At 31.2% G+C, this 10,436-nt stretch overlaps 1 pseudogene across 1 annotated transcript; it reads left to right on the top strand.

The window, feature by feature from the left end:
• Nucleotides 1–7,292: 7,292 nt before the first annotated feature.
• On the top strand, nucleotides 7,293–9,912 carry LOC149267479 (uncharacterized; annotated as a pseudogene). The gene is made up of 3 exons (XR_016260981.1): nucleotides 7,293–7,863; nucleotides 7,951–8,284; nucleotides 8,790–9,912. The product of XR_016260981.1 is annotated as an uncharacterized LOC149267479 (transcript).
• The last annotated feature ends 524 nt before the right edge of the window (nucleotides 9,913–10,436 follow it).

The raw sequence follows: 10,436 nt of genomic DNA on the forward strand, positions 1-10,436 counted from the left end.
AGTGAAAATCATTTTTGAGGATTTGTGTGTGATATTTTGACCTTATAATCCAAAAACATGTGGTTTGATTCCTCAAAATGTATTTGAAAGGTTATAGACCCCAATTTTCCAAACTAAAACCTACTACTAAAAAGGGACCTACAAGACAAATCCTCTAATTTCCACCCCAAAAGTGTTGAGATAAATAAAAAATGTATTTATTGAATCTAAATAAATTAAGGATTGCATAAATAAATTAAAATTAGTAGGTACAAATGTGAGACAAAGTCAAATATTTTTTTTTTTTATCATATAAAACTTATTATAAAACACTTCCTTAAAATGAAATTGAATATTAATATAATAGAAAGTGAACACATGTATTTATTTTAGAAAAAATTGCATATATATATATATATATATATATATATATATATATATATATATAGATATATAGATAGATAGATAGATATGATATATGATTGTGTGTGTGTGTGTGTTGATGCAATAATAGGTTGAGTTTGGTTTTCAACTCTCACCTACAAACTCTATGGTTTTCTCTACATAACCATCTATGCATAGCTTTGTGAGAGGGGGCTCTACCCCCTTCTTTAGCCAAATTGTTTTGGGAGTTCATATTGAGTCTATATCTACTAATATTCCTTTTCTTATCTCCCATATTCGACATCCTTTTCATAGAACAACGAGATGAAGAGGAGTTTTTGGGTTCGCAACAAGGCAACATTCAATCACATATACAATCAATAGATGGTAAATCTCAAAACCTCGTACGAAATTTGTAAAGACCATCAACAAAATCCATTTCCACAAGATATGATTAACTCCCCTTTGCAAGAAGTTGAAGTTGAAGCCTTACTAGAAGATATGGATCTTGAGGACCCATGACTATTTCAGTTGAAGAAGCATGGCATGGAAAATATTTGACAAGCATGTTAGCTCATGAGTCTAGGATTCTGTATAAGGCCTATCATCAAAGAAAGAAATTGTGCTTGATTTCCTCACAGTCTAGTCTTAGGGTTCAAACAATCGATTTCAAGGTGGTCTCCACAAAAGGAAAAGAAGCCAAAAAATGAGGTCGTAAAAGAAATAAGGCATGGATCCAAGAATATGGTGAATAATTAGTCACCTTGGGGAAACACATGAAAATGTCACAAGCATTTCCTATCCTCAAATCTTGAATCCTCAAGGAGTTTTCTATGTTGTTATGATTATGACAGTATTTTTTTTATTATATGTTCTTGGTAGATAGTTTGTTAGTTTTGGGTATCTTGTTTATTTTATTCCTATTTTGGATATTCAAGCTATATATACCTTTTTTTATTAATGAAAGTATCTTTTTACTCGACACACAGTAAATAGAAGTTTGTTAATACAATAAATTAGCTATGGAAGTAAAATTGTGTCTCAAGATAAGGTTAATGTCATGATAGAATGTGATGGGATGATATGAATTAAAATAAATTAATAATTTAGAGAAAAATATATTTAGAAGTTCCATTAGCCATTTAATACTTGGTAAAAAGATAATAGATAATGTGAAGAGAAAACCTTATTAAAATATTAAATTGTAACTAGAAAAAATCAACTCAATGTTTACTTACAATATAAAACTTTAACTCGAAGAATGAGTTAGTGAGCGAGTGTTAGTAACATTGACTTTGTCTATTCAAACCATTTTTGTTACCTAATAGTGGAAATGGAAAGATATAGAAAAACAATAAAATCTATGTTTACTTTCCAAACAAGGAGAAATTAAAAAAATGCATGTTATGATTCATTAATTTATGTATAAAATAAGTAACACATAAACACTTAATTCAACTCTAAGATTTGAATAACTTATGTAAGTTATTTATTTTTATATGTAACTATATTATGGATATTTTAAAATTTCATAAAAAAATGTATATTACAATTTGAGACATCATTAAAAAGTGAAGATTGCACCACCTTTAGCCATAACCATGATGTAGCCCATGTTTTTGAAATTAGCAACCGTGAATAGGTTCGTCAACTAATCTTAGGATGGGAGGCAAATATAAATCAATAGGTGGCAAAATTAGATGTGGATTTGGGTGATTGGTAAGATGTGGCTCTAGACCTAGGGAATTCACACGACAGATCCACCCAATATAAACAAACTATTTATCTCTACTCGATAATGATGAATATAATAGCCAAATCCTTGGTTGTCACTCTAGGTGAATGTATTCAAACCGAATATGGGCATGACGCAATTAAAAAATACCTACAAGAGATCCAGTTTCAAATCGAGCAACATAATGCTAGACTCAACCGTATTGAGAGACACATTCCTTGCATCCCCCAATTAGAACTTCCAGGTTTTAGTGTGAAGGATTTGACTCCCATGGATTCTTTAAAAGAATAGTGGCTTAGCCATTTCAATTTTGAATTATATTTTTCCATATGTAGTGCTTCCAAGTTACAGTTTTTGACTTTACATATTTAGCATATAGTAGGAATCATGGAATTCAAATTTATATAGCTTTGTTTGACATTATCAAACTCTTTCAGTTTTGGTTGGAATATAATGCAGTTAGGTGGCCAACATATCTGGTTTCCCATCAGGAAGGTTGAGGCCACCTACCCATTGGGTACTTCCATGTAAGCTTCCTTTTAAAAAAGTAATGGACAAGATCTTGCTAAGATTATAAAAGAAAATCATTAAAAAGTGAAGATTAAAAATATAAATGTGACATTTTATAATTCTTGATCCTCTCAATCCTACAAGACATAAAAATATATTGCATGATTATTTCATTTACTAAGTAACATGCAACTGTAAGATGATAAGTTGAAAGATATGAAGCTTCTTGAGATTGCTTAAAACCATAGTTAAAATTGTAGCTTGAGAGACGTTGTCATAAAGATGTTGATTCCTATCTAACTTGAGAATAGAGAAAATAGTCATTCTCCATAATATCATTATCAATAGAAATACTATCATATCCAATTTAAGAAGAAATTATAATACAATAAAAAGAAAATAAAATAAATTTAAGATATTATAGAGAGGTCATCAACTTCACTCATAATTATTAAAACCATATTTTTATTATAACTAAAGTAAGAAAGAAAATCAACATTTGTTAACTGAGAAAAAAATTAACACAAAATCCTACCATAAAAATCTATCATAAAATAAAACACTCTCTTATAATTAAATTTAACAACTTTGTAATATTAAAATAAAAAATAAAATAATAGAGTGCAAATTATTTTTCCTAAATACAAATTATTTTTTCCGAAAACTTACTCTATATACGGTAGCAGTAAATCTGGTTACATATTTATAACACTAAATAATCTTATTTTACAAATTAAAAACAGAAATCAACTAATTAACTTAACTTATTATATTTTATGTAAAGTTTAATAAAGCTAGCCTACTCGAACAACCATCCATCATTGTCATCATTTAGAAATATTCATACAATGCATTGATAGTTAAACATGTTATCAATGCATTCAACACATAGTCACTTTCATTGTGAATTTACGAAGAGTTTAATTCTACTTAAACTTCATATTTATTTTAAGCAAGGAAATACGAATAGTTCCAAATGCAATTTTCAATTTCTAGAAGTTTAGAAATTCGATTTCTTAAAATTTGGAACAATTTAAAGGAGATGAAGGTAAACTTGGAATTTTTGTTTTTTATATATATAAATTGGAAAAAAATTATTTATAATTTTTGCATAACAAAAATAATATAAAATAATAATAACAAAAAATTATATTTATATAGATATAGATAATAATAGGTAAGTGTTTTTATATAAATATTTTTGTATGGATATTTATTATCAATTTAATTGGTATTATAGTGAAAAGAAAGATAAATGGAGGGTGAAAATTTTAAGATGAGATTGACAATGAATATAAATTAATAGATTATGAGATTTTTTTTATTTGATAGTCTAGTCACTTGTATCATTTTATATGAATGTGAAGTCTAGATTCTAAAATGGTAATATCTATATGGATAGAGAATCTAGGCGAAAGATGGAAAAAACTTACAAGAATATCATAACTTAAAATCTTAATAATTAAAAGAATACACTCTATTCTATACTTCTCATAATAAGTGATGCATGTTTAGATACTTGAAAGTAATGTGCAAAAACAAGACTAAGATTGTTTCCATTTCTAGCTATAATCCCACAACCACTAGCCCCTCCAAGTCTTGGTTAAATAATTTCATAATAGAGAGAGATGCCATCCTACATGATAACCAAAATATTAAAAACAAATATAAATTTAAATGGTATAGTAAAAGTTAGAAAATAAAAGAAAGATATCATAGTAAAAGGATGTGGCTCACCATAAACTAATATTTTTCAATTTTGATTAGCATAACTAAGAAAATCAACATTCAATTGCATATTTAGAAAGTGTCCATTTTAGTTGTGATTAACATTTCAAATTTAAAACAAAATTCATCTTTCGGACTATTTGCTTTGGGAAAATACAAGCACACTCCATTTGACGATTGCTAAAACATGGTGAGATATAATAATCCTTTTTTTTTGTGACACTAAAAAGATTGAATACCAAAATAAATTTGTGGTACACCCAAATTATAAATGAATTTCAAAATATTTATTACAATTTTGATTTTTCTAGCTTCTTAATTCATCAAAAATATAGTAATCTTTAAAAAAGGCAACAAAAACCAATTTAGATCCATCTTAAGTCTTGAACATTGATAGAAATCAAATATAGTTTCACTCTAAAAGACATTTGCACCTCAAGAGATTTGTTAATAATTGATAATTATAATTATTGATTATTTTAGTTTTAGATCTAAGACTTTTGTGATCCATAATGTAGATATGAGTCTCTCTGATTAATCACATTGTTAAATTTAGTCAAATCCTAATAATGTGATTAATCCGAAAGAGTAATATCTATATTTTAATTTAATTTTATTTTTATTATTACTTTTATTTTTATTTTTATGAAATTTGATCAAGTGAAAATATTTACATCATATAACATGACCTCACAATATTTCTTCTCCAAATTTTCACTTGCTACATAAATCCTAATAATCTTTAGTTTTTAATAATTCTATAAACCAATTACTTTCTTACTAAACATTTATAAAAATATTTTTTATATTTTATATTTAAATCTATTTTAACTCATAAAAGATACATACAAAATATTATTCGATATTATTCCTCTATCACATTAATAAATTAAAAAAACAAATACACTCATATGACACATAAATATTCTTTTCCACACTGAGAAAACCTAACATAAATATTCAATTTACGATAAAAAAAAATTAAATAATTTATATAACTCACTAAAGTTATCAACCAAAAAACATAAAATTATATTAAACATATTTTATAACATCCATAAATAAATAAATACAACTTGATTCATCTTTAAAATAAATAGAAGATGATCCCAAAATTCTTACAATATTTTAAGCTTCAATAAAAAAAAATTAATCTATCGCTGCCATTATTTATTAGGCCAATCACGCAAAGCCGAGTGTGAAATGACAGTCTAACATTAATCAATGGTGATAATTAATTATTATTTTTTTATGTTTTTTTTTTACAATTGGTGATTTTTGAGTTATCTTTAGTGAGGTTTTTAATAAGTTTTAGCGAGGAATTTATTGAAATCACAAGTTTGATGGGTATTATAAGTGCTCTAGGGTTTTTCAGGGTGTTGAATCCATATCATTTTAAATAACACAAATCAAAATTTGATCTCAAATTTTTCAAGAGGATTAGTATACCGAAAAGTCCAAAAAATCACACTAAAAATAACTCGAGTAATTTATCAAAAATTATAATATTTTCCTTATTTAACATTTTATCTCTTTTTATATCTAAAGACACCAGGGCCTCATTAAATTCATTAAATCATTGGAAGATCGATGAGAATGTTGCATTGCAAAACATTAATAACATTAAAAATATTGTTACTTCTAAGTTCAAAAAAAAATTGTGGTGTGAAAAAGATTTAGCATTAAGATATTATAAGGAGGTCATCAACCCCACACTAGAAGATCAAAAGTATCTCTCTAGTAAACTCGTAGTTGGGCATTTCCTAAAACACCATGGATGGAAATGTTTTGCCATCTCTTTGAGAATAAGAACATCTAGGATGAAAATCACTTCCTCTTAGAGTGTCCCTAGTACAACCACATTAGATCTTAGTTTCAAACTCTTTCTTGCAACACTAACCTTCCTACCCTAGATCTTAGTTTCAAACTCTTTCTTGCAACACTAACCTTCCTACCCTTTTACTCGCCAAAATTATAGTGACCTAGAGAGACTTCTCTCCAAGTTTTTTTTGAGCATAGGCATAAAATCTTAAATCAAACTAAATAATTCATTTCTTTAAGTTCAATAAACCAAAATTTGATCTCAATAAATATATCATCATTATATATATATATAAAAATTCAATATCTCAAAAAACCATAAAACAATCAAAATTCAAAAGATTTCCAAACTCAAAATTATAATTATGAAAAATAGCCACTGAATATTGAACTAATTTTTGCTAACAAATTTTAAGCAAATTCAAACAAACAAATATATAAACCGCAAAAACAACCCCAAAATGTAAAAGAAGTAACACAAATTAATTTCTGTTAAATTTTTATTTTATTCGTTATTCGTACCTTAGTCTAAATAAAGACATCATCCACTGGAAAAGATTTGTACCTTAGTTGTCAAGTTGTGGGATTTGAGATTCCCAAAAAATATTGGAATTTGAGGTTCCAAAAAAATATTTGAATTTTTAATGAGATTGAATTCATTTTTTTTTTTTTTCACCTAGGTGGAAAAACCTATCAACTCAGGTGTCAAAACCAACAGTGAGGACAGCCATCTCTGGCTGCTATCCGCGAATGTCGGTTTGACTCATCACAGTTAGATAGGAAAACCACGCCACCTGAAATTGGTGGTCCGTAAGGGAGCAGGCTCATCACTCCTGCCAGATGCCTCTGGGTCTTGGGCCGTTAACCTGTTTCCTTACGTCCGAGGAAGACGAGCTCTTAGCCAAGATTGAATTCATTTTTATTATTGAAATCATAATTTAAACGCTAAAATTTTAAAATTTTACAATCCAAAAAACAGAAAATTTCAATAAAAAAGGTTATTATTCCAAACAAAATTGTCACCCCAGTAGAAACGCCTTATTTGTACTGGGATAGTGAAAAAAGATTGGTCACCTCGGCAATTATATATTAACTGTCAAAGGAATCCTGCGCCGCTACGGGACTATTAAAATCCTAAATTTAATATGAACGGTGTAGGTAAGCGTAATCTGTTTTTGTTTATTTATTTACTGAGCCGCTAGCTGAGCGTCAGTGCTGTCCTTTGCTGGTTTTGGAAGTGGCAGGGTGATTTGCTCCCAAGATCTCATGCATCCGGGGGCTGCCCCGCCTATGGCTTTGCATCGCTGGCTTCTGGGGAATGGAAGAGCAAAGTGAGGCGGAGGCTGAGGATGATCAGAATCAACCCCAGGAGGAGGAGGAGCCTGGAGGAAGTTAAGTTAACATCATGGGAATGCGGAACAAGGCATTGGGTTTTGGATTCACCAGCAGCATCACATGTTTGTCTAGATAACGTTTCGTTTTGAGATCTCTGCATATCCCTACGCTACGCCTCCGTCCACGGATTCATGGGGCAGCAGTTACAGGAATAAAGAAGGGAGTGGTACTACTACTGCCAGGATCTAGGGCCACATTCAAACCCAAATAAGGATATTGCCATCTTCTTGATAATCAACCTACGAGGACTAAAATGGAAACAACAGGGACCTTCAAATTTTCTATTCCCTCGCCTCTGGTTGGGTGCCCAGGTAGGCCTAGGTTTAGGTTTTAACGATTTTTCCTGCTCTTGATTTTGTTGTTTTAGTTATTTTAACTGGTTGTTCCCTCCTGTGCAGGCGATATTCATGATGACGATGAAGAAGAAGATGAGGAGGAGTGCAGCGGGACTGGGCAGCAAACGAGGAAGAAGAGGAGGCTGAGCTTGCAGCAGGTGAGATCTCTGGAGAAAACCTTTGAGGTTGAGAACAAGCTTGAGCCAGAAGGAAATTACAACTTGCACAGGAATTGGGCCTCCAGCCCAGACAGGTTGCTGTTTGGTTCCAGAATAGGCGTGCTCGCTGGAAAACCAAGCAGCTCGAGAGAGATTACGGACAGCTTAAACTCAATTACGAGTGCCTTAAATCTAACTTCGATGCCATCAAGCAGGAAAACCAGAAGCTCACATCTGAGGTAAGTTTTGTAGTATTCATTTTCATTTATTTTTCTTACAGATCTTTCAAAAGGTTGCTAGGTTTTTAGTGGTGAAGGTTCAAATTCTGGTGGGTGGATAGAGTCCCTGAAAATCAGGTTCAAATCCAGTTATGCTTGAGAGTTCATTATTTCAGGAAAATATTTTAAGATCTGAAAGTTTTTATTTCTCTGACTATGCCTCTGATGATGATGGGTGGAGTATCCATTTGAAACCGGGAACAAACTAAATTCATAAATAATTTTTTTGAGTCTGAGTATGTATTTGAAATGTCTCAACAAATTAAATTCACAAACACAATTTTTTTTTCAAAAATTCGTCTGATGAAAATCCTCATGAAAACCTTCTGATGTGTTGGAAATTAGGTTTAATAATGGTAGAGGTTGGTGACATTGAACTAACCAAATTCTCAGTAACATCATTTTGACTGGATTTGCTATATATGTTGTGTTTTATCAATCATATTCTTTACACTGGTGTGGGCAGCTCAACTATCTGAAGGAAAAATGGGAGGAAACTCAGAATCTGCAAAGGGATAACACCGATCTCAACAAAGAAATTGAAGAAAAGAAGGTTTTTGGCACGGGGGAAGATAAAGCTATATCAGATACCAAATCACTGGACAAAACAATGGTGTGTAAACAAGATCATGGCGATGCTGAGATCAAGGTTACAGGCGTAGCCATGGTATTCAATGAAAAATTAGAGGGGTCGGAGAGCGAGAGCAGTGCCATAGTGAACGAGCAGGCAGATAATAATAACAACAACAACAGTCCCCATTCCATCGATAGTCACATTTCTACTTTGTCTCTGAACTGTTGTTATGTTCCGGGGCCTCCTGTGGCTTCTAGTGCTATTGATGAAGGCCTAATGGAGGCTCTATGCCCGAAAGGCCTCATTCGACCAAAGGAAGAACATCATCACCATCAAGACTTCAGAGCAGATGCTAACTTTGTTCAAGAGGATCCGGCCTGCAATTTCTTCAATGTGGACGATACAACTGTTACTCTACCGTGGTGGGAATGGGCTTGATCAGCTCTAATTTCTTTGGCCTGGTAAATAATCCACGAAGAAGTCAAACGAGCTATGAATATCAGAGGATCAATGTCGGTTTTGGTAGTGAGTGGTGAATGACTACTAATGGCCACTCAGCTGTCTGCATGCCAACAATAAGCAGAGAATAAAGTGGTGATTGTGATCCACAATCTGCTGCTCTAATGGTGTTCTCAGTGGGAATCGATTTCAGATCAACAAACAGTTTTGTAGCTTATATCAGGCATAGTTTCTAGCTAGTTAGGTTTGCAAATTATTGCTGCATTTCCCGGAGATTATGAAAGACTGTTACAAAGAATGTATGTTGGTTTTGCATATGTTGGATTAATTATTTCCAGCCAGTATTCTTTCCAGTTTTGCCAATAAAATGTTGGCCGAGTCCTGTGCTATGTTGATAACTTCATCTGTTAAATGCTCTTAATACGCCTGTATTTCTTTTTTTTTTATAGGGAAATCTGCATTCTTCTGGTCCTGAAGTTTCAGATCTCTTAAAGATTATTAATGTAGAATTGTAGTTAAAGATTAATAAATGGAACACCAGCACAATTTTTTTGAAGAGATTGCTAATGATATGAACGGGTGGGCAAGGGTGCTCATTGTCCAGTGGTTAAATTCTTCAGGCTCAATGCTAGTGGAAGTGTCGAAGTAATTATCACACTCATTTATTTATTGAAAATAAATGAGAATTTATCATTTGGATTGATCATATATATATTAATAAGAGTTTGGAAATTGACTGATATTTATAAAATTTAGTGTAATTAGCCTAGATTTATCTTTAAATACTAAACTGTAAAATAAAAATTTATAAACTTAATAAAAAAAATACCAATTTTCAACCTGCAAACTGTAATGAAAAAAATTCCATTGAATTTTCTGTCGCAGTTGTTCCACATTGCACGGTTATTGCTGTCCAAAGACAACATGTACAGAGCCCAGCGGATTCTGCATACATCATTAGAATTAGATTGGTCCGACAGGAGGCCTAGATGCGTGTAAAATTGATTAGAGAAATAAATTCAAAACATGTCGAATCATGAGGGTGCGGTTATTGTATGACAAATTGCACATGACAACGAA

Source organism: Pinus tabuliformis, chromosome 6 (assembly GCF_031772625.1).
Source record: "Pinus tabuliformis cultivar Carrire ecotype Pingquan chromosome 6, CPIR1, whole genome shotgun sequence".
Taxonomy (NCBI): domain Eukaryota; kingdom Viridiplantae; phylum Streptophyta; class Pinopsida; order Pinales; family Pinaceae; genus Pinus; species Pinus tabuliformis.